This window comes from Pieris napi, chromosome 1, assembly GCF_905475465.1.
Source record: "Pieris napi chromosome 1, ilPieNapi1.2, whole genome shotgun sequence".
Classification (NCBI taxonomy): Eukaryota; Metazoa; Arthropoda; class Insecta; order Lepidoptera; family Pieridae; genus Pieris; species Pieris napi.
This window is the reverse complement of record NC_062234.1, coordinates 1967968-1994258: the sequence shown is the minus strand read 5'-3', so window position 1 is coordinate 1994258 and position 26291 is coordinate 1967968. Positions and strand designations below refer to the sequence as shown.

General features: G+C 33.1%; 1 protein-coding gene across 3 annotated transcripts in view; it reads left to right on the top strand.

The window, feature by feature from the left end:
* The window catches only part of LOC125054285 (hemicentin-1-like), an 80834-nt gene that overhangs the window by 20682 nt on the left and 33861 nt on the right, over positions 1-26291 (top strand). Inside the window, exon 2 of one of the 3 annotated variants that reach the window (XM_047656067.1) lies at positions 7304-7359. The exons of the other annotated variants lie outside the window; for them this stretch is intronic. The gene's annotated coding sequence lies outside the window, so the exon portion shown is untranslated. The remainder of the gene's footprint in view (positions 1-7303; positions 7360-26291) is intronic. 3 annotated transcript variants of the gene reach the window in all.

Genomic DNA, 26291 nt, shown 5'->3' with positions numbered 1-26291 from the left:
CCCTATACATTACGGACGATGTCGATTGTCTTCCGTTTCAGCTTCTCACCAATCAGCTTTGTGTCCAAATTTAAATGAAGAACGAATAAAATTGGAGTATTTATTTCCAATTCGATATTTGAATTCCAAATTTAATCCGTTGCTTATTAAAATAAAAAGACCCCATCTGCCTCTTTCCATCTCAACGTTAACAATTTTGACAAAAATACACGGAATAGTACTTTAATAAGTGGTATTTGACAACCTTAACAAAAATATTATTCATAATATGTACCTAATAAATCGCAATAATTATAATACTTATCAAATTATTATGATTATGCATAAAAATTAGTCGTTATTATTGTATTTTGCGTTAAGGGTTATGTAGATCTTGTCTAGGTTTTCATTATCCACTTCTGTGGCTTCTAATCGAAATTTAGTAGTTCAACGAACTGTATATAGTTGTGAATATTAGTTACCAAATTCTCAAATATTAGCTTTGATTTGTCATACATACTAATTTTCTTGTAAACATTTTAGAATACTAGTGACAATTTGTTATCTTAATATATATAAATTACGTGTCACGTTGTTTGTCCGCTATGGACTCCTAAGCTACCGAACCGATATCAATTAAATTTGCACACCGTGTGTAGTTTGATCCAACTTAAAAGATAGGATAGCTTACATCTCAATTTATACCCGCAATATTATTTTATTGCAAAATGTTTGTTTATTATTTGATAGTCACAATTCTAACAGATGGCGTTGTGTTGAAAGTACCAATGTTTCACATAAGCTACAATTTAATGACATAACCACCAAAAAAGCATGGGCACCACCCCATGACTGGTGTTCTCCTACCGTTTCCCTTGAATAGTTTACTACTATGTAATATAACAAAAACTTTATCCACAGCAACGCTTGAATTATATAATTAAAATAAGTATGACAATGACATTAAGTTTGGATTAATATTTGGAATCTGTGTTAGAGAAATATACTTTAAAATATTGATTATTTATCTATAAAATATTAAATCAAATGTTTATATAGACGAGCTGTAACTGCAGTGCACCAATAGAGTTCTACGAACACAATTATTCATTGCTTGACAATGTTTTTACGCCCGCCCGCCCGACATTTGCGTATAGTTGAGCCCTATTTTTAAACAATCTAAAGTAGTTTGTAAAAAGAGTGAACTTTATATCACCAGTATATATTTGTGTCAAAACTTAATACAAAATTTATAAAACAGACTTCTTAGACCGGACCTAATACTACAGGTATGAAACACAAATTTCTGAAGGCATCTATCTATCTATGACAACCAAGTGATAAATTTATTTAAAAGACAAATGGCATCAAAAACTAACCCAGGAATAGTTTTTATTAGAAAATTAAATTTTAATTTTTAGTTCTTTTTTAGTTTCCTTACTGAACTTCCACAAATATTTCAAGATCATAATTATCCAAATCAGCCATTTTCCAGAGCGAGACTAACGAACAGCAATCCATTTTACATACATTTCTGGTTACGATATAAAAAACCATGACGTGTATCGCTGGATTGTGATTGGTTAAATGGAATGACAGCATGTGTTGCGTGTCTGTGATTGGACTCGACAATCGACATGCCGTTGACCCCATATCATCTTTAGTTGATCTCTCAGCCTCCATGACCAAATTCGCTTCGGAAAATGTATGAAAGACATTACAAAGTTTGACTAAAAATTTCGATAAAAAATTGTGTTCTGACTTCATTTGAAGATTGACCAACTGCTACACAGCTCACGTGTGTTCCAAAACTTTACAGCTGAAGATGCGCAATACACCAACAGATCACTGGAATAATATCATGTATGTATGTGTAAATAGGTGTAATTAGTCTTTGAGATAATGTCTTTGAATAATAAATCAGATTTGAATATTACTCTGTCTTATTCATTTCTCGCTTCCTCTCAAACTGGCGACTACAAGCCCTTAATTATCGTGGTGAGCCGATAGCTTTAAGATAATCCCACCACCTCGAACCATTGATCATACCCGTAGGGCTCCGTCTGTTACCGTCGCTTGGTGCAGACATCCCGTACTTTTTTATATATTCACAATTTATGTGTTAGGGTACGTCTGTAGGGCTTAGGGATCCGTAGGGTTATTAGGTTCTTACGTCTCACCCTCTCATATATATTTTAGTTATCTACTGCAGCTTTCTCATACATACATTACATATACTATACAGATACTCCTGACATTCAATACATATCAATTTTAAACACACATTTCACAGTCCACTGACTAGCAAGCTGTACAATTTGTATGTGTTACTTTTATATACTGAGAAACAATTTAATGTTTCAAAAGAATACCACCGAGATTCGCGCCGGCTCTTTTCGATCGAAACTATTTCCCAAATTTGACGCTTTAAAACTGTTTTGTAAAAAGATTATTTGAATAAAGTTTGCTTTGGCTTCGACAATACAGCTGCATATGCTGTAAAGCTCCACAATTTTAAATTCAAAGTAAAGTGTAAAATTGACAATCTCACTTCCGTACTAGAGGAGTTTATTTCCTTTGAATATTGTGATTGGTTTTTTAGAGAAACATTTAAATATATTCAATTTAAATTTTTATATTAATTATAATTTAAACGTTTTAATTCAAACTTTCATCAGCCTCACCATGATAGCAGTAGTATTCGACGTACCGCTTCTCAAGAGATTTTCTTTGGCGAACTAGCGAACTATGGTATCGACTCCCGGGATCTTCCCTGAGAGATACCACCTCCGATTGTTTAAAGAAAGAGGACATCCATCCCTCAAAGGCCGGCAACGCACCTACTAAAATGGGTCTATGGGCAATATATATGGCAATGGGTGAGCAATTACTGCTCTTTTTATGCGGCTTCTCTCTTGGCCTCTGATTTCTGAATCTGTTTCATGATCATTTTTAAATCAAATAGGCAAGTAGGTGATCAGCCTCCAGTGCCTGACACACGCCGTCTACTTTTTGGGTCCAAGACATGTCGGCTTCCTCACGATGTTTTCCTTCACCGTTCGAGCAAATGTAAAATGCGCACGTAGAAAGAAAGTCCATTGGTGCACAGTCGGGGATCGAACCTACGACCTCAGGTATGAGAGTCGCACGCTGAAGCCACTAGGCCAACATTGCTCTATTATTATATATACTTATCTCTATTTGTAAATCAGCTTTTCGAATTTACAGAACCGGTCATAATTTAATGAGGTAATTTCACATTTCGTGTCAAAAAATATAAAAAAATAACCTTTTCTTAGCAAAATTACTCAACCACTATACGTTGTGTGTTTCGTGCTAAAGTTCAATAAATATGTCTGTGTCAGCTCAAAGTGCTCTCCGCAGTCCATTAGACGTGTCTCGAAGGTTACATTACGTTCCACCATATCATCTATTGTTATTTATACTAGACTTCATATTTTCTTACATAATTATTGCAAACCATTTTATACAAAAAATAAAAGCATTATGATAAAATCTGTGGCGTAGACTTTTAGAATTTACAACAAATTATACCACAACTTGAATCATTTAATCATGCTACATACATATAATTTGTATTTACAATTTTCTTAACCTACAAAGTATTATTTTTAGTATTTTTTAATATTATAAAAATTATTAAAAAGAAAATTAAACCAAATTTAAAAGTTCCCTGTGGCAGTGGAAAAACTAATTGTATAATTAAATTAATTTATTTAATTTTAAGTTTGCTGTCCCGTTATTACAGAATTAATACGACTGAGCAGTGTTGGCCCAGTTGCTTCAGCGTTCGACTCTCATCCCTGAGGTCGTAGCTTCGATCCCCGACTGTGCACCAATGGACTTTCTTTCTATGTGCACAAACTTCTTGCCTTGCTCACAGGCTTGCCTTAGACCCAAAAAGTCAACTTCGTGCGTCAGGCACAGAAGGCTGATCACCTACTTGCCTATTAGATTGCCAAATGCTCATGAAACAGATACAGAAATCTGAGGCCCAGACCTAAGGATAGGTAGCGCCATTGATTATTATTATTAATACGAATGCTTCAATAAAATACAGTATTAATATGTTTACATCATGACCGTGTTTCGATGTTCTTTAAAACAACTTTTAATAATGCATCACAACACTAACTACGAAGAAATGTATTTTAGTTCAGTGTAAACATTGTAAGTTTTAGAGTCATGCTTGTTATTTAATAATATGAAAAGAATATCAAGAAACGTAATTATCAATAAAGAATATTGCCACGGAATTCTTTGCGTGAAAACGAAAATTTCAATAATTTGAAGATTACCTACACAGTGGCGCTGCACTACAACCTTTTTAGGTCTAGGACTCATATTTCTGTATGTTTCACGATTATTTGTCAATCTCATAGGTAAGTAGGTTATCAGCCTCCTGTGCCTGACACACGCCTTCGACTCGGGTCTAAGGTAAGCTGGTTTTCCTTCACCGTTCGAGCGAATGTAAAATGTGCACATGACAGAAAGTCCATTGGTGCCGGGAATCGAAACTACGACCTGAGGGATGAGAGTCGCACGCTGAAGCCACTAGGCCAACAATGCTCTCACTCACTTAAGTATAAGCATCAAATATATTTAAAAACTAGCCGTTTCGCGCCCGCTTTGCTGGACGAATTAAAATAAATTTTATGTTTCATTATTTTATTTTTTTTCATATTTTTATTATTCTTCTTTTTAACTTCCCGCTAAGAAAATTGAAATATTTCGAAAATCGAGTTTTTAACAGATGTTGACGTTTAGAGGTTCTAGGAAGCCTCCCGAATGTTTCCGCGGTGAAGTCCGTATGGATAAATTTTCATAAAAGTAAAATAGCAATAAAAAAATGAAGGAACGTTGGAATTTAATAAATAAATAGCCATAAACCATCTTGCATTTGCAAATTTCGCATCGAATGGTGGTAGTTTCATGTCGATACGATCAGTGGTTTAAGCGTGAAAGAGCCTCAAACGAACACCATTTTCTTTTTATATATATAGATTAAATATGGTTTAAGATTACAATCTCCATAATATCGTTTTAAATAATTACGAAATTATTACTATAAGTGTAGATATTTATAGCTGTTCCGAAATTAGAATTTTTCACGTAGGAGCTGCTATTACTGTCCAAATTTAATCTCCCGGCTCAGCCGACTGATGAATCAATCAGGGAAGTCTTTTTGCTTTGCGAATCGGAAAATTCGCCTGCGCCTAGCGTGTTCTCGTATTGTTTTGTCTTTGTACTGTATGAAATGATTCTATGGATCCTTTGATACAAGCTATTTATACTACACGTTTATAGAAATGAAACGAACAAAGTTTATTTTACGTACCTGAAATTTACACGAAACTTCGTATATATCACTGTCATATCGCTTTTTCTTGAATGATAAAAGGAGGTGACAAAAATTTCCTTACTGAAAAGTAAATTCTGTGATTTGGTCAAAAAAGAGTATTTTAAATAATATTAACCATCAGCATCAATGACTTTTATTTTTTTACTTTCGACTTTTAACCCATACGAATTACTAATAATTCGTCTACCGAAAAGTAAATTCTGTAGGTAATTTGGTCATAAAAGAGTATTTTAATTAATATAACCCTTCAGTATCAATGACTTTTATTTTACTTTATTACTTTTGACTTTTTTTAAACATACGAATTATTAATAATTCGTCTATCTCACTGTCATATCACTTTTCTTAAATAATAAAATAATTTATTTGATTAATTTAATTATTCAGAAGATTCACAGCACAATACATAAATAGATTTATATATATATATATAACAATGTGGGCCAATTACAAATATTCACAATTTTTTTTTCATAAAACAAGAAGGTAAACATGCCAAATATTTTTAGTGTAAAACAAAAAAGAAAAAACAGAATCTAATTAGTTGACAATGAAAGGTTGTCAATGCACAATAAGATAACAAAAATCTCGTTACCGAAAAGTAAATTCTGTAATTTGGTCAAAAAAAGTATTTTAATTAGTATTAACCATCAGCGACAAACTACTTATCTGTCTTTCATTTAAAAAATAACTTTATTTACCGTTCGTCCTTCCCAAACACTTGTCAAAACGCATTTATTACAAAAGTTTTATATCAAAACTAGCGACGACCCGCACGTAATACGTCATAGAAAAAGTTTATTATCATGATAAAACAGGTTTTATTTTAGCCTGATTATATTATGGAGCATTGTAATAGAACCACAAATCATATAAGACGAACCCAAGGCTGTCAATAAATCATCCCACTAGGGAATGCGCTGTTTGTCCCAATAAGTTTTATTTTTATAAAATAGGTTGAGAGCTTTCGTAAAAGCTCAAATCAAGGCTAAACAAACGGTATTAACGAGCTTTGGCCCCGTTACGCACAATTTGTGCCCTTTCATATCTTGGAATTTTAAATTACCGAGGGTTTATTTGACAGTTTAGAAAGGTAAGGACAGGGTTTGACAGTTTGTACATCAAGAATATTACTAAGCACAGGCTGGTGCCAGCGTCTTCGTCTGCGCAGGATTAAAATAGTATATATATATTTTTTTATAAAGACAATTCACACCAATTGACCTAGTCCCATGCTAAGCTGGTGAAACAATAAATAAATACAAATAAATATTTAAACACCCAAGACCTAAGCACAACACCAAATGTTCATCACATCGATTTTCGTCTCAGCCGGGAATCGAACCCGGGACCCATGGATTCGCAGTCAGGGGTACTAACCACTAGACTAATGAGTCGTCTATATGTTTAAATGATGCAGCGTGAAAGACATAGTATGTCTACTTTAAAAATCAGAAGCGATAAATTATCTATTTTCATTTAGGAATCTTACTACTAAATGTGCATTTGAAATAAATTATCAATTTTTTTTGTAGTTATGGTTTACTATTTTGGCTATAATGGCTTACACATAAGATATAGATAGAGATCGCGGGCTTTTTTTGAAGGACTATTTAAGATTTATTTATCCATCATACATTACATATGTGTAACTCTAGCGGTTTTGGTAGCGCATGCTAGAATAGCTCGCAGATGGTAGATTTTTTCCTACTTGATATTTTGGACAATATCCTTATAAATAGTAGCCTATGTGTTATTCTGATGTATGAGTTTATTATTGTAGGTTTCATTAAAATCCATTTAATAGTATTTACGTGAAAGAGTAACAAAAATCCATACTTACAATGTTTCGCGTTTATAATATAAGTAGGATTACCTATTAAACTATCTTTTACCGTATTTACCGTGAATAGAATTCAAATATACAACCATTTGTTTTAGGGTAAGCACCGTGTAGCTGTTGTTGGGTGTTGAAGCTACGGAGGCTGTTTGCATATGTATGTAGAAAATTATTGTGACCCATTAACACTTTGACATAACAGCCTGGCTGACTTCTTCGCGATGCTTATTAGTGTGTCGTGCGCAATTAATTAGTAATACCACAATTACGAAGATTTTTCTGCGTTAATGAATTATCTTATAAGATTTACGAGTTTCTTAACCGTAAATGCGTTCTAACCCTGGCTATGCAAGAATGGGTTTTTTATTTCTATATACACAATCCTGTAAAGGTACATCGTGATGAGACCGACCGGTCTTAAAAATTGATTCAAAAAGCTACCCAATTTGCTTATAAACAAATGCAATCTGCGGTCAACACAATTGTAGAAATGACAATTATTAATAACTTTTTTTTAGTAAAGTTGTATGATGATGTGTTTATCTATATTTACGGGTAAAATAGTATCGTCTATACTTCATCGAATTGACTAGTGTTATTATTCGCTTCGACGCCCAGTCCCAACGGCTTAGCTATTATTATTAGCTTCTACCGCATTTACCATGGAGAGTGTTCAGAGGAGTTGTTCGGACTCATACCTGCAGCTGAGTTTCATTATCAGACGTCAAGGTAGAATACAAAATACCATCCGTATCACGTCGACGTCCGTCGTTCCACAACTGAGCGTTTTTAAGACAGTTTTTGTCGCGCAACACTGTCAGTGGAGCTGCCCACTGAAGTATTTCCGAACCAATTCGACTTAGATTCCTTCAAGAAAAGAGCGTACCAGTTCTTGAAAGGTCGCAACGCACTTGCGAGCCTTCTGGCAATGTGAGTGTCCATGGGCACCTGGTATCACTTAACATCAGGTGAGCCTCCTGCCCGTTTGCCTCCCATTACACAAACACACAAAATAAAGAAAGTGTTATTTGTATTTGATTGTCTTCGTTATAAAGGGTATTTCAACAAGAAGTTTGTTTTTCAATTGTGGCAACACCGAGAACGTGATAGTTTTGACATTTAGTTTTTGGCGGTATTCGTAGCAGGTGCTTTGGCAATTATTACAATGAATTCAATTTCGCTCGAAAATCGCATTAAAATAATTCAAATCCACTATAAAAATGGTGGTTCTGTTAAAGTTACATTTCGTAAAATTCGTGATATTTTATTTTCAGTTTATAAGTGTTAAATTATTTAAAAACTGTTTAATTGCTCTCTTAAAGTTTGAAGGTCTTTTTCGTTAAGAGGAATGCTTAAACTATTTTAAAACTACGTGTTTTATAAAACTAGCGGACCCGACAGACGTTGTCCTGCATGATATTTCACGTGGTTAGGATATTAAACAAAGTATGAAATTACCGGGTGCAGCGCCATCTGCCGGGCTGATTTAAGAATCTAAACCATCGTCACCCTAACGCATACAAAAAAATTCATTCAAATTGGTCTAGCCGCTTAAAAGGATTTCAGTGTCATACACACGTACAGTAGAATTATTTATATAAAGATTGGTACTTGGGCACGTTCAAGACATATTGAGGGACAGAAGGGTTCCTCGCTTGACAAAGATATATCGCAAATATAAATAATTTATAGTTCCTACCGTCATGAGAATTCGAATATTCAAATATCTCCAATTCTCGAAGACTTACTATGCATATTTGGGTCAATATTGTCCGCAGCGTTATAGATTCTAGAACAAGAATTTACACCTGCATTTTGCAAACAGATTACCATAGATTTTTTTACGTTGCATGAAAAAATAAACTCTGTAACCAAGTCGAAACCGCCTTCAAAGATTTTATTGATTCCTGTCGGAATGTTTTTAGTAAAGGGATCAATGAACTACCTAATACCTACGGCAAAAGTGCATAGGTAGCAATGGTACTTACTTTGATTGATTAAATATATTATATTTTGTTCGTCCCATACAAAACGCAAATTTCATATGTAAGGACCTAATATTTCTGAGTGTTTTTTTTTCCGCATTTATTTGATATTGTTTTACTTTATAGTCTAGTATTAACCTGTGTCTGACATAAGCTGGTCTTTGGATGACGATTTCCTGGTCAAATTGTGTAAATAGAAATTAAATAGTTGGGTGGGGTCACTTGTCAAATATATTATAATCCCTGTGCAAATGCAAAATATAATAAATCAGATATTTCTGTTTCCATATCACGTTTATCGATATTTAGATATCGCTCCTCAACTCTCATTTTCACCAATGGTGACCCATTTAACCAGCCATCCTTACTAGATTGCTATGTAACTAGTTAATAACGCAGTTGGAGTGGCTTCAAGTCCTCTGTTAGTGGTTTCAGTGATTGGCTCATATCATAAATAACGGAATGAAATTAATTGAACCTTTTGGCTAGTGTAATTAAGAAGTTCATTAAAAAATAATGAATATAATACAGCTAAGTGGCATATATACAATTGTAATATACGTAGTGCATGTAGGTAAATTAAAAAAAAATCTTTCATAAAAATGTTCACTAACGTTTCAAAACTCATTTTTTTTTATAGAACAGGGGTCAAACGGACAGGAGGTACACCTGGAGGTGCACCTGATGTTAAGTGATACCGCCGCCCATGGACAATCTCAATGCCAGAGGGCAAGTGCGTTGCTGGCCTTTTAAGAATTGGTACGCTCTTTTCTTGAAGGACCCTAAGTCGAAATACATAAAGTACATACACTCACTAAAAATCTTGTGCTCTATGCTGAAACAGAAAATATGCTTATTGTGCAATAATAGTTTAATTATAAATTGTTTTATGTAGAAATTATTGTCAAGTACATTTAACATGTCAAAAGGAAGAGACTGCATGCCCATGACACAGGGCATTCCCTGGGGCTTTATTTTATTTTACCTAAATGTCCTTTTATTGCGTATAATCTTAAACACATTATAATAAATTGTTGTTAAAAAAATAAACACATTTTTATTTATAACTAGCTGACCCGGCAAACGTCGTTTTGTCATGTACCTATATTATTTCTAGGAAACATTTTTTTAATTCAATAAAAATAACTACCTACTATATCAAAAAATAGGGGTTGATCGTAGAGGGGTGAAAATTAAGGGGTTGTATGTATTTTTGTATGATGTATCATAAAAAAAATAGATAGAAAAAGTTTTGTCCAAAAAATAAAAATAAAATGTTAGGGTGGACAACCCTTATCACTTAGGGGTATGAAAAATAGATAGTAGCCGATTCTCAACCTACTGAATATGCAAATAAAATTTGATAAAAATCGGTCAAGCCGTTTCGGAGGAGTATGGTAAGAGAATTTTATAAGATAATGCTTTTTCTTTCTTTTCTGGCTTTTATCTAGTTAAAGTACGCAATGTAAAATTATTTAAAAAACATTAATTTATGTCGTACAAAACTTAAAAAGTCACACTTTTCCCAAATTAAATTCGCATTTATTGTCAATTAGAAGTCCCGATAGGCCTTAGCAGGGTCTTCTTAGGGTCAGCACAGAGTTTCGCTGTGTGAATTAATAAAATACAATATTTAGACTTTATGTGTATTTTTACACGCTATATATTAGCTTCACCTGTATGTATGTATATATGTATGTATGTAACCGACTTCTTCGGAATCGATTTTGACCCACTTTAAACGGACAGATTTAATTCAAACTTTGTACGCTTATAAAGAATCAGCGACAATATAATAATTTCATAGGTTTATCTCGAAAAAACAATTAATTTTTTTTAAGTCCACAAAGCGATACGATTAAATTGAGACAACACGTATTGCTGCTAGAACTAAAAAGTAGAAAATAAATATAGTTAAAAAAAACTATAAAACACGCTTTTAAAGCACATCAAACTAAAAAGTGAAAAATAATTCCTAATTTAGGTAGGTAGATTGCTCGATAGTCGAAAAATATGGCACAGAGCGCCCCACGCTTTTTCACAATCATACCATATATTATTAATATTTTTTGTTCATTACCATTTTCAGCCTAAATTAGGAATTATTTTTCACTTTTTAGTTTGATGTGCTTTAAAAGCGTGTTTTATAGTTTTTTTAAACTATATTTATTTGTGAATTTGTTCCAATCCTGTACAATGATAAACAAAACTGGATTTCATGCCAATCCTACCTGGATTAACCTTAGAAGGATGGTGAGTTCAAGGTCAATTGGTGTGAATTGTCTTAAAAAAAAATCAGAAATCCGGCTTTGGAGTGGCTAATTAAAATCGATTTCTTTTTTCACTATGACTTTGCAAGCTCAGGTAGATTAAAGTTTTGTTTATTAAGGTTTTTCGAGTCATACTTGATACTGATAAGCTGGCAATATCATAGATCTAAGATACAGCAGAACTACTCTGTATTTCCTTTAAAATATTTTTATAATTATTATGTATTCCAAGTCCTTTAATACAGAGGCGAGACAACGGGCGCTCACTAGCCTATGAAAAAAAATATAGAAATAGTAACTTATATATGTGTGGTATGTATGGTTAAATATATTACGAAACTTCGTAGTATATGTTTATATCTAATATATATTCTTCTGGTGTTATAATGTTCGTTGCCATACTCCTCCGAAACGGCTCGATCGATTCTTATGAAATGTTGTATGCATATTCAGTAAGTCTGAGAATCGGCTACTATCTATCTTCCAAACCCTAAGTGATAAGGGGTGTCAACCCCAAAAATATATTATTTTAATTTTATGATACAAAAATACATAGAACTCCTAATTTTCACCCCTCTACGATCAACCCCTAGTTTTTATTATTGTAGATAGTTATTTTTATTGCACTAAAAAAATGTTTCCTAGAAATAATATACATGGCAAAACAAACTTTGCCGGGTCAGCTAGCAGGTATATATATTTGTACAAAATATATAAAATAAGGTACCGCACCACAAGAGTCTATTGGCAAATTTTGACATTTAAATATTTAAAAAAATGCCCTTTCATATCTGAAGCAAACTTATACCTGGTAAAAGCTTAATGAATAAAGAAAGGTATCTATGATCTCAAGTGAAACATTTTACGCTTATGTTAATTACTTAAGACGTTCACATGGGTTTTTATTTGTTTACATTTCATTAGCCCTTAAAAGATACGGGTAATAATAAAACCAGAGTCATGTTTGATCTAAAACAATACATTTTGTGATGCAGACGGCTTTGTAAAGCACTTTCATTCTTTCTAGAGAACTATTATGTTGCTCTCAGAAAATAAACAAAGGAGAGCTCTCCTTAAGTAGGCCGGCGCAGGTGCTGTGTGAGAAAAATTGTTATAAATGCGTCTTAATTAGACAAATTATATGTTAGAAAAGATTTAAAGTAAAATGTATGCAATGTTTAAGTTTCAAATAGATTAGATGGCGAGGCTAATTAATAATAATAGCGGTTGCTATGATTTCTAATCTCCTTACAAACATTTTGTAAAACAAAAAAATGCCGATTAAAAAGAGTGGCGGAGAGTTTATTGCCAGTTCTTCTCTCCCGTACTACGCCCTTGTTTTGAGAACTGGCAGTAAATGTAAAATTAGAAGCATTAATATGTATTTCTTTACTGACAAGTCATAAGTGTGCATTGTTACCTATGTGATTAAATGTCTTTTTTTATTGAAAATGTTTATACAAACGTTTTCTTCAAAATATTTTCCGACCAAGTGTTAATTGTGTACGAAAAGAAAATTCAATTCAAAGTGCAAACACATATAAAATATGTACTTTGGCACTCAAATAATCTCCGTAAAGTTATCAGAATACTTTCCCTACAAAAAGAAAAAATCCGTTGAATAAACAGCCACTACCAATTTCCTCTTCTCATATTGAAGTCAAATAAATCATGACTATTATAATATAGCAGCGACCCATCTAAGCTTTGTACGTGTTCTTTGTAATCCCCTGACGCAACTGGGAATCGAGCAAATCTTTGGGGACCCACCATATGCTACCATTAAGGTACTGTGGTTGGGATAAAAATTAAATCAATGGCGCTACAACCTTTATAGGACTGGCCCTCAGATTTCTGTACTCCAATGGTGCACAGCCGGGGATCGAACCTACGACCTCAGGAATGAGAGTCGCATGCTGAAGCCACTAGGCCATGCACTTTTAATAGATAACATTTTAAATACCTTTGAATATAGTTCCGTTGGGTTATCTTGTACAATAGACATACAGACAAAACAAACATCATAACGATCAAGATCCTGTCCTACTAAATAGATACCCCATAGAATATGTACAACGTCTACATTGGTAAGGAAAAATCACGGCACCATGACAAAGTCGATTAGATAACTATGGAACAAATTCTGGGGATACAAAGATGTACTGAAGTAACCAATATCGCCAATTCGCCAATTTCTCACAGTGGGCTGACGAGCTGATAGGAATTGGTAAGGAAGATTGGCAGAAAAGCGCTCAAGAGAGAGATGGAGCCAGTTGGAGAAGTCCAGAAAATTGGATAGCCTTAGCAGTAACTACCTAAATTTTAGAAGTTTTATTAAAAATAATATTATGTGTCGCTTTATAGAAAATTTCCCATTTGTGACTGCGTCAAGTATAATAAATCTAAAATTCCGGTTATTTTATTCTTTGAATTTGATTTTTTGATTTGACAGTGTGACAAAAAAACATTGACCTTTAACGGGTGCGCGCCCGTTGTTAGTTATTTAAATAGCATAATAAATTATATATATAGATAATTCAAAACGTGTTAACTAAAGACAATTATCGCTAAAAATCATATTTCACAAACTTTTGCAACACAAATCTAATAATAACATGGAATCTTATTAATATCAACCTGTTATGAAAACTCGAGTGACGAGCTCATTTGTAATTTCGTGGAACCGAAAACAAATTAAAAAAGATATTTTTATCATAATCAATATCCGCTAGACACTGCTTCATATTTAACATTTTTTATATTATAACACAGCAATTAGTAAACAAATATTTATTCTTGGTAGCTTGGCTTTTAGCCGAGATCCGACAAATTATATCGGCTCGGCTCCACCATCAAACAGCTCCAATTTTTTTCTACATATTTTCATCACTCGGCAATGGTGTACCATGCAATAATGTGGTGATGCATGCTGTGCCCCATAGAAATTAATTACAACATCATGATTTGTGAAATTAATGAATGAAGATACAAATTTTTGGCTTTAACCTAACCTAACCGATCACAAACATCACTAAGAATTATAAAAAAAAAAATTAAAAAAAAACCTAACCTAATGTTATTCACTCGGAACTGAGACAGTATCATTTACATAATGCATGTAATATTATAATTTCTAAGGGGTCCAAAGCCATGCGCCTCCTTAATATTACTTTATATTACAAACATGTTCTAAAGAACGATAGAAAAAATGTTGGAACTGTTTTAGGATGAGCCGTGATGCGTCAAATTTACCTCATTATTTTTATAACAATTACTGCTTACGCAATTTTAATAAAATTTTATTCAATGAAATTCGTTTCCGGTGCTTTGCAGCCATCGTGGTCAGCAGGGATCTCATTGTAAATTAAAACCTCAGATATGACGTAACACACAACATTATATATGCACAGTATGTGGAGGCATGCCAATATATTCCAAATAAACATGTTCTAGAAGTATTTCTCGAGCAGCCTTGCGATTCTGTAACTCACTTTTGCAAATCAGTCGTAAAGCAGTCATTTTACGATTTGGAGGCATTCTGATAAGGAGGGAGCTTGTCATTTATTGTTTGATTTGAGCGCGTCCGCCGCTGTGAAAACCGCTGTGAGAGTTCGAAAAGTGAGTTACAGAATCGCAAGGCAGGTCGTTTTAGACACTCATAATAGACAGTTCTTCAAAATTCAGATTAGATTATGTTTGCTTCGCTTACAAATGAACCAATAATAAAGCCTTAAACGTTTAATTACAGACATTTTAAGATTCTGCAGTCTTACCCTTAATGTCGTAAAACGTTGTCACTTAGTATTCACAAAGAATACAACAATCCAATTGTACATTTTTTAAAGCAAGCATCTGTCTCTATTATATTATTATATATCTATCTATATATCTATATTATTTTATTTGTGTAAATTACTCGAAAATCTTATTTAAATTTCCGAAATATCATATAGGCTTGAATGGAATCAATTATTAATACCGTTATTATGTTAATAGTCGCTATTAATGGTAGTGTTGAATGGAAATGTGATTTTATCTTGTTATATAATTTATTATTTTATTCGTCGATTTACTTATATCAAAGAAGCTAAAGGACTTTAAAACATTATTTATCTATCAAAAAGTCATATAGAATCATGTAGAAAAAGAAATAATAGAGCTCGTTCTATAGAGCAAGGGAACTACCGTTCCATAGACACTTTTTTGTATTTGTTTATACAAAACTGGACAGGTGTTTGGCCACAGTCCTACCTGATGTGGAATGAGAATCGGCCTATTGGAGGGCACGCATGTTCATCAGGCCTGTTTAACCGCTGCTTGAATAAACCCATATTAAACTGTGAAACTCCTTTGGTGATTATCCAAAAACGATGATCCAAATCGTGCAGTGTAGTGTAACTCCAGCGTTCTTCTAGATGACTGTTGTTTGAAAGGAGATGACGGAATCCGGTTGTGTGGTTCTATGGAGCATTCTCCGGAGTGCAATCTATAGAAGAATGTCGTACGGTATTCTACTGTGGGTTGCTACTGCAGTGGTTCAGTCCATATTTGTGCTGCAGAAGCAGGCTGTTCGGGGTATTTGTTGTGTTTCCCCAAGGGAGTCGGTACGGAATAGAGAATTATCACTAAATAAATTCAAAGCTCTCGTTAAACGTAAATTAATCAATAAAGCTTTTTATAAATTTAACGAATATTTAAATGAGCCTAATCGTTGGGATTGATTTGCTTTAGTTCAAACAATTTGTATGACTCAAAACTTAGCGATTAAAAAGAAAGCTTGCCACCTGGGCCTTAGAGTGAATAAACGCCCAAAGCTGAGGTCGGCCGACAAAAAAATAATCAGTCAATGGATGCGATGCCTTCTATATCATAAGTAATTTAAAAAAAAATAAACATTCCCCTTTTTACTTTAATCTATTAGGCTCGTAGCTTCATTAACAGGTGGTATATGAAAGGCCATAATATTTTTAAGCACTTTACATAAAAGTTGCTTTGTGTTAATCTGTGAAACAGTTCCTCCCTTTGTTTTATAAAAGCATTACATATGGATAAAATATTGTATTCAGCAGTATGTGAAAAAGTATGTCAAAGCTCCAAACAATATGCAAAATAAAAATAAACGGGTATACATGTTCGCGTCAGCCAAAAATTGGAGTAAATATTTATGTAAGCACAAATAGCTACGTTGAATCAAGTTCAAGGTGTGATGACCACTTTCAATTAAGGAAATACTGTTAAGAATTAAATTTAAACCTGTTTGGACATTGCTTTATAATTATTTTTGAAATATTTTTTTAATCTTTGATATGTAGGAAAATATACTTTTAAACATTTTTTAATCCCTTATTTAGATAAATTGATAAAATAATATTTAAATTTTATGTTTAAAAAACCCAAAATGACCCCATTCATTTACGAAAAATATAATATATAAATTGTTTCGTGTAAGGTATTTATTTATTAGTAATCTTACAGCAAACTATATATTATAAAACGAAACACGTAGACAATATACAAAGCCAAAACGAATTACATAGATAAACTATATACGTAAATATGAAACAGTAAACATAAGTAAGTACATTAATAGACAAAAAGAAAACAAATGAAAGAAAACTGAAATTCACCATTAAACAATCGACAACTAATACTTAATACATATAAAGAAAAAACTAAATTGTTACTTCTAAGCAAAGCAAAGTGTTCCCGCCTCATCAAATATTACCTCGCATCCTCTTTGTAATATCCTCATAATTATTGTTCAGCTAAAACCCAAAACATTGGCGAACTATAAATCGTGTTCGTACGAGGCACATGGAACAATTGTGAGTATCTTGCCGCATACGGTGGAGGGATTCTAAGAGAAATTAACGAAACGAAAAGATATGTCTGTAAATGTATCTTAAAACCCACCTCGTTAAAATATATTAGCATTCCAGGCAACGTTGACAAAGTTGCCAGTTCGTTGTTTTTCAAATAGTTGCAGCGGGAAGCTTGGTAAATACTGGGGTTAAATTTAAACGCCGTATCGATTACGTGGAGAGCCATTAGAGAAGCAAATTACCATATCAGGTTGCATCATTCCGGATACATCCGAATGTCAATTGCACTCTCGGCCCGCAAATTACCGGTACGTTGCCGTGTTTGAAGCAGTAATTTAAATCTTTTTAATCTCATGTGATATATTTAACAAATTCTATACATTATACATTGAAATAAATAACTAACCTAAATATATAACTAATATAAATAAACTAAAATATATTATTAAAAGGAGTCCCTTTAGGCAAGGTTCCGAAGATACTGGCAGCGTTCCCCCTTTGAATAGCTAGACTAATTCTTTGTCCGATGTCGACTAACCTTTTTGATATTTCTTTTAAAAGCCTAAAAAATGTAATTTATAATTAATTTATCTCATGTTAAATCAGAATATGATGTACCTATTACGAACGTCAATAAACAATATTAATCAATTACTGCAAGATATCAAGTAGAAAAGACGAGTAGACCTTCCAATAAACATTTCGACACCCTTCTTAATCGCTATGATCTCTCTCTGAAACTCTGTTCTATCAATATAATCTGATAAACAGAATTTGACGGAAAACAAATAAGTGTGAGACAATTTTACTCTTGTTTAAAAATGCCTTATAGCAGTGGTATAATTAATAATTCTCAACTGTAGGTCGTGCGTTCATACCCTGGCTACCCTGGCATACAAAGGAATGAAAAAAATATGATAAAAAAATCCATGCAAAAGAAGCAGACTTTGTATTCTTTTAATAATCGCACGAATATGTCAGTTCGTAGCGGCACAAAGCTTAAAGCAATTTAATAGGCAAAAACTGCAAATATTAATAGCATGTGAAATGCAGAGTCGGCAACATGAAACGTAGAAATCACGACTCTCGGATGATCCTTAAAAACAATATTTCTAATTTTATGTTCGCATTCACAAAGACTTTCCGTTATTTTTCAATATAATGGTATTCGCTGTGTATATCTTTCGAAGCAGCCGGTTATATGGGGTTCACTTGTATTGAGGAATACTTTGACTGAGAACGTAATGTAGTATATACATGTCCTGAAATAACTATACACTTCAATAAAATTTAAATCATACACTAACCATAATAACAACCATCACAATTCAATAAAAAATCAATACGGTGCAATGATACAGGACAACTTCAAGAAATAGTTTTTGCTTACGTAGTATGCTTTGCGTAACCACATTCACGCAAAATATGTATTATGAAATAGTTTCGCTTAATTAATAAAGGTTTTATTATCAAGTATACAGTATTAACAATTTTCTTTACCTACAAAGTAATAATAGAAATAATTAAAATGAAAACAAATTTAAAAAAAGGGTGCGTGTACTTATGTACGCGCGTAAGAAGTTATACTTCTTTGGCATTATTAAAAATAGTTTTTGATTGCATGCAAATAATTAATTACAATTAAATAATCAAAGACTGGAAAAGGAGTCATTAAAGTCAATAAAGTTCAGTTTACATTTGAAAAATTAATTAAATAAATATTTATTATTATTCTCTTACATTAAACAAATAAAACACTATTTATCTTTAAAACATTTTTATTTCATTATACTATTTATTTTTAAGTGACTCTAATGTCTTCATCAGAATTTCGGTTTGTAATTTTAAATTAATCATTACTTGGTTGTGCATCTACGAGGCTTCTCCAAAACTACTTGCTTTCTGCAACAAATAAGAGAATATTAATTTAAGCTCTGTCCATGCAAAACTTAAAATTTTTTATAATTCATATTATAAATTTTTTAACACATTTATATTAATATAATTATATAAATGTGTTAATAATATAATTTGTAGCACATGCTACAGACCTGGATAGCAACTTTATTTTATTCTATTTAGAGATAGAGATAATTTAAATATAATACCGGTGTCTTCCTTGTAGGTTTCTTTGCAGTTGTTTGGGGATTCTTGTTGTTCAGTTCGACATGATTTTCTTTAACCTTTCTTTAATCCTACAAAATAATGAAATTGTTAAGTTATGTTGTCACTGTTGTGCACACCTTTGTTTGGCTTTTTTAGTATTCAAGTTATGTCAAAACTGATTTATTACCTTGTCATTGTTGGCTTTATTTGCTTTTGGGATATCAATTGTTTCCAAAATGATTTTATTTGTAATAACCTGAAATATATAAATAACATCTATTAATTTAAGTATCATGGTGAGTGGTTCGCACTCAGGTATTAAGGTGTATTATACCCACTGTCCATTATAAGTGGGAATGGGCTCACTTCTGGCAGGACAGAGTTTCGGTACTACAAGTGCAACATGGATGTTTTGAGGTATTACAATATCTCTAACTACCCTGTAGGGGAATAAAGTAATGTTGTAAGCATATGCCTATGCTTGAAAGGTTGAACCTTGAACATCACCATACATCATATTTATAATTAACATTCCTACCTCGACACCATCACAATCAAATTCATTGAAATCTACTTCAAACCATTGTGTCTCGAGAAGGTGATGGTGGCTTTGTTCCACCTCCAGTTTTTGATGTTTCACGGCGATAAGATGACAACTCTTTTTTTGTATTCAATTTAGTGCACTTCCACTGATTCATCAATTGTTTTTTGTCTCTTGTCCTTATATTTGCTAGATTAAATCTGATGTTTTGATTAAATAATGTGGTCATTTTTTTGAGATGCAGGTACTTATTAAAATGTTTACTTCTCTGTTATATCGCTCCAAGCCTTCATTTTCTCCTTATTAGTATTCGTGCTTAAATCTTTGTTCTCAATTATTGATATATAGGGTCGTAGATTATTTCTAAAAAGTTGCTGTAACAAACGCAATAAACAAAAGCAATGAATAATGGTTCATGTTTCAGTTTTAATCAACAATAATACTCGATAATACATACGGATAGTTAACCTCAATTGTATTGAAGCACTCAGGAAGGTTAGCACAGTTTTTTCACAAATATTTTATATTATTTCACAAATATTTTGTATAATGAAAATAACTAGGTATATAATTATTAATTTTAAACAATAATTAAAACTCCTATATTTGTTTAAAAGGTAAATGTCATTGTCAGATGTCAATTGTCATGGTCATTCAAAATTCTTGTTAAGCTGCTAAGCTAGAATATGCGTGAAGTTAGCTTCACGCATATTCTATTTCTTTTTACTTGTAGTTTGTCTTATTCCCATCTCGCTCGCGCACGCTATATCACACTGCCAATTTTGTGTCATAGGTGCGCGCGCAATCGTAAAATTTCACTCTCATCAATTTTTCATAACGCGCCTAAAGAAGTACAACTTCAAAAGTTTGGTCCCTGTGACAATGTACCTTTTGCCTATACGTATAACGCATTGACGGAAAGCTTCAAAATCAAATCAAAAATCATTTATTAATGTAGGTAACATAATGTACACTTATGAACGTCAAATAAGAAACATACATTAAATGCTTCGAATTTTACATTTACTGCCAGTTCTCAAGGGCGTAGAACGGAAGAAAAGAACTGGCAATAAACTAAGTGGCAAAAGATGGCGATACCGAATACCTCACAACTTGATGTGGCAGACTGAAAAGCGCTCTAACTATCTACATACGAGTATATTAACGCTAAATTTATCAACAACGTAATAAATACCGTAAATATACATTAAATAAAATATTCATTCAATTATAGATTCAAAGCAACTTCGAGTAATCGAATATACATAAAAAAACGCGAAAATAGCCTCCTTATTTATGCAGTGAAAAATACCACATATGCTGTATCCGGTTTCGCCTAACCCACTGATATCAGACTTTCGTTAACCCTTAACGAGTCGGAAACGGAAACATTGAAATGTGGACATTACTTTAGGCTTTAGGCACTTTTACTTTTATTGGCTAAAGGCAGAAATAAACATAGCAAAACCAAGTCTATTTTTGTTATTCTACGATATATATATGTAAATAACGTCATTTGCCTTGAATGTATAAATGTGGATAGAATCTAAAATTTGGCCGCTCAACTTAGAAGGATGCACATTTATGAATATAATTATGAAAATTGTGTGACCTAGCGCGTGTGACCCCCGTGTTTTATCATTAACAAATACCAGTTGGGACACTAAAATATATGCATTTATAAACTCATTTTATTTAAAGAACACATTTTAATAATGTTTTTGCCCATATAATTCATTTAATTTTGTACTAAATTGTTATCAATTTTACAATGATTAAATATATTCATTGTTTTGCGGTATTTTAGGTCAGATGGTATCATATCATGTTAGTAATCCCGGGATATATTTGAAATTCCATTCAGGACATTCATGGACAAGTAAGTAGGTAGGAAGGAAGTTAGTAAAAAAATTATTTAATTTCTTTGTTCTCATTGGCCAGTGCCTCCATAAATCCGGCCACTATACTTTTCCCATTATAGTACATCTTTCAAAAGTCAACATCATTTATTCATATAGGTAACACAATATACACTAAGAACGTCAAAAAATAAATATACATTAAATGCTTCTAATTTTACATTAACTGCCATTTCTCAAATGAAGGGCGTAGAACGGAAGAGAAGAACTGGCAATAAATTCTCCGCCACTCTTTTTAATCGCCAAGTTTTTTGTTTTACACAATGTTTGTTGCAAAGGTACTGCAACCATTACACCATGTTCCCCATGACATCTTAAGTAATAAATAATAATAAAATAATCTTAAAACAAAGTTTTGTGCTCTATCAGCAGGAGGCATGGTTAAATAGGAGCACGCACTTACATGCTCGTGGGAACAACACGCAAATACATAGTCGAAATAACTAACATCACCGCATACTCGAATTCAAGTACGACCAGTCACCACAAGTAGCACCCGTTCACGAGTATGACGCATGGCCAGCCATCGGCCCCATCGCCAAACTTTAGGGAGAGAGACAACCCGACGCATGGACGTTGCCTAAGATGTCATGTGGAAAATTGTGTAATGGTTGCAGCCAAACGCCAAACTTTCGCTCAAAACACCAAATTTAAGGCAGATTCGTTCCGGAATTATTTTACTCCCTAGTTCTCTTATACCACAAATAAAATATTTAAATTGGTACTGGTAAATGTTTATTTTCGAGCTGGACATTGTTTATAGTAACAAAAGCCAAACACACTGATGTTTGCCTAAAATAAACCGCAAACTAATCGTGGTCTAGATATTTTAGTCCTTCCGTTTTGAGCTAGGTTTTTAAATCTGACATTTAAATCTATATATCAAAAAAAGATATAACAGTTAAGAACGACTCGTCGATTAGTTTGATTACTAAAATTTATTGATGATTAGAGCAGTGTTGCCCCAATGCAATGGCTTCAGTGTGCGACTCTCATCCCTGAGGTCCTTTGTTCGATCCTCGGCTGTACCAATGAACTTTCTGTTATAAGCGCATTTAACTCTCGCTAGTACGGTGAACGTAACCGGCATATCTTAGACCGAAAACAGTGTGTCAGGAACAAAAAGATGATCGATGCCTATTAAAAAAAAGGATTGTGTGGTTTATGAAACCACGGTAAAAGTGAAACATTTTTTCACATTATAGACGTTTTAGTAAATTTTTTTTTAGAATAATATTGCATTAAGAGTATAACAATCGCGTTATCAATGTAAATTTTATACTTGGAAAATTGGACTGATAATGGGAAATAATAAAAGTAGACTGTGTCTCCAACTAATATTTTTATTGAACTATGTGTCTTAGAGAGTACGACATACATAACACTTAACAATTATTTAAATTATATACACATATTAAATAATAGTCTATACACTACACGGTCAGCTTCTGCGAACTAAGGCGCCGCCATACTAGCCTTGGCTGCTATGACGAGCGCCTTTCACTTTATCCCTACTCCGCGGCCGACCGTCATGCGACATGCAACACACAGGCGAAAAGTTTGAGACGATGTAATAAAAGTTTCACTTTAAAAACAAATGAATCACGAAACATTTACAAATCATCTCAACATCTTGTCCCCAGACCTAAAAAGTTGTAATAGAGTATTTTTGTCTTGATATCGAGCTATACGTTCGAAAATTGTTTAAAACTGTGCCATGTAACGCACATATAAAGCAACAGATAGCATGCCTAGACGCCAAGGCGTCTCAGAATAGAAACACTATCATTATACAGTCGTCAAGCAAGTTTTTACAGCAAAGATTAGTGTTGACGCGAATGAGTTTATTACGAAGATTACACCTAGCCTTGCCGACCTAATGATGTACAGAGTAATGGCCATTATACGCTCATTCAAAAAAGGCTCGAGAACTGCGTCCGTTGGGCGCCTTTTACACGTAAAGTATTTACTGCGTTCCGCCAATAAAATAAAATATATATAATACTACTATAACCAACAAATATCAATAAAACTCAACCGCAATTGTGATACCAATAACGAACTTAATAATTGGCAGAATTCAATATCGTCAACCTTGGGTTGTAACAATAATTGGATAGACGACGCTTATATGTGCCAAGTTATTATTTTTATTTACAGCTTATGTCCAAATTAAATTTAAAAATATTTTACGATTTTTTATAAAATTACCCGAAAATTTTGCAATCCATTAATTTTTTCTAGATATATTTTCAAATCACAATATATTACCCTCATACGCTTCACAAAGAGTCGAGTAACTATTAAGCTGCGAGCTTATTGACGCTTTACCGTGGGAGTCGAATACACAGCAAAAAGGTTATGTTTCGGGCGGTAATAATTGTTCTGAACGTAGTCTCGTAATCTTTCCCAGCAATTCTGCGCTTTCCATTTCGTTATTCATTATCCTTAAACTAAATTTAATCAGGTAATAAAATAAATGGCCTTTATTCCAGTACAACACTACACTAAAGTCCATGTCATTTAAGTTTTACACTAGTACTTGAAACGTCGATTTACGTTAGTAATAATCAATTTGCATTTAGATTCGGTAAAGATTTAATGTAGTTGTATTGTTGTTTCTCGCATTGAAAAATCTTATACTGTAACCTCTAGGTCCTCGCCACAGATTTCTGCATATGTTTCATTATCATTTGTTTTACTTAATAGAAAAGTTGTTGGGTATCCTAATAGATTAATATCCTAAAAGATTTTAATCTATTAGGATATTCAGATTTTAGTCTTAGGCCAGCCGGCGTCGCGATGTTTTCACGCAATATACAAAGAAAAGTCCATTGATGCACAGCCGTTTCTAGGAGCGCACGTTCAAGCCGCTGAACTAACACTGCTATCGCGTTTTAATAGTCGAGTAACCGAACATCAACATATTTTGGTTATACGATGTTAAAGAGTGGCGGATCGTTTATTGCCAGTTCTTCTCTTCCGGTCTATGCCCTTGATTTGAGAACTGGCAGTAAATGTAAAATTAGACACACATATTTTTAGACGTTCATAAGTGTACATTTTGTTACCTATATAAATAAATGATTTTGAATTTTATACGATCTTAGAGATTATAATATTTTATTAACATAAACATTTTGAATGGCGTTAAATTTTTTGAGTAAATTAAGGTACAGGTGTTTTATTTTAAGGATATTTCGGCCTGTGACGTGAGCTTTTATAACTTTGACGCTTAAGTGTAGAAGTTTTTAAAAGTTCGGTTCGGGCTTTTTACACAAAAATACGCATTATTTTAACTTGTTAATTGTACCCAACAATGAGGTCGTAGGTTCGATTCCCGGCTGTGCAGTATGGACTTTAGTTCTATTTGTGCATTTAACTTTCGCTCAAAGGGGGAAGGATAACATCGCGAGGAAACCAGCTTGCTTTAGACCCAAAAAGTCAACGGCGTGTCACATGAGGCTGATCACCTACTTGCCTATTAGATTGACAAATAATCATGAAACAGATACAGATACACAAATCCTAAAAAGGCTGTAGCGCTAATGATTTATTTATTTATTTTAACTACAACTAAGGTTGTATTAACACTACCACAACATATCAAAAATTAATTCGAATGTTCTGTGTAAAATGATTAAACCTAAAAGGTTTTGGAATAAAAGATATGCTTAAACAAATATCGCCCGCATAAAATTCCCTTTTTTCATAGTTTTACTGCAGTGCGCTTGTAAATGAACCTCGACTTGTGTTACTAATCTAGCATTTGTTATGTATCCCACTTTGTCTTGGGTATGTAAGGATACAACAAGTTAGAGGTAATTAGGGACCTCACAATCACATTGTACTTTGTAAAGTGAAACTTCTTCAGGCGCATGAGTGTAAAATTTTGTCAAAACGTCACGAAGATGTGCAGCGATTCGTCGATTTTTTTTGCTATGATGTGCTAGTATAATACTGTGGTGCAATTATTCATACTTGAACACCGATGGTGTTTTTAATACATATCAATATCATTATTATTTTATTAAGTAACTATATTACCATTTTTTTTGTTGGTTTTGTATTTTTATAAGGGCCAGAACCATGACCTTTTTTACATACGTACATTTTGCTCACTCAGGCTTTCTTAGTTTAATAAGCGTGGCGATTTCCTAAATCGTCGAAGTTACACCCCGAGAGTATAACGAGACGTAGGCACTCTCTTCGACTGTTACCGTTGCTCGTGAATCGGCCTATACTGTTGCAATTCATTTATTTATTTGCTTATGAGTATTCCTACTTCTATTTTTTATATAATATCTAAACAAAAACATTAAACATAAAAGCCAAAAACGGAATTCACACCCACACATTAACATAAAAGACAGTTAACAAAACAATTTTTATTCGCGCAATTATATGATGCTATCAGCTTTCTATATTTTGTTTTAACAACGTATG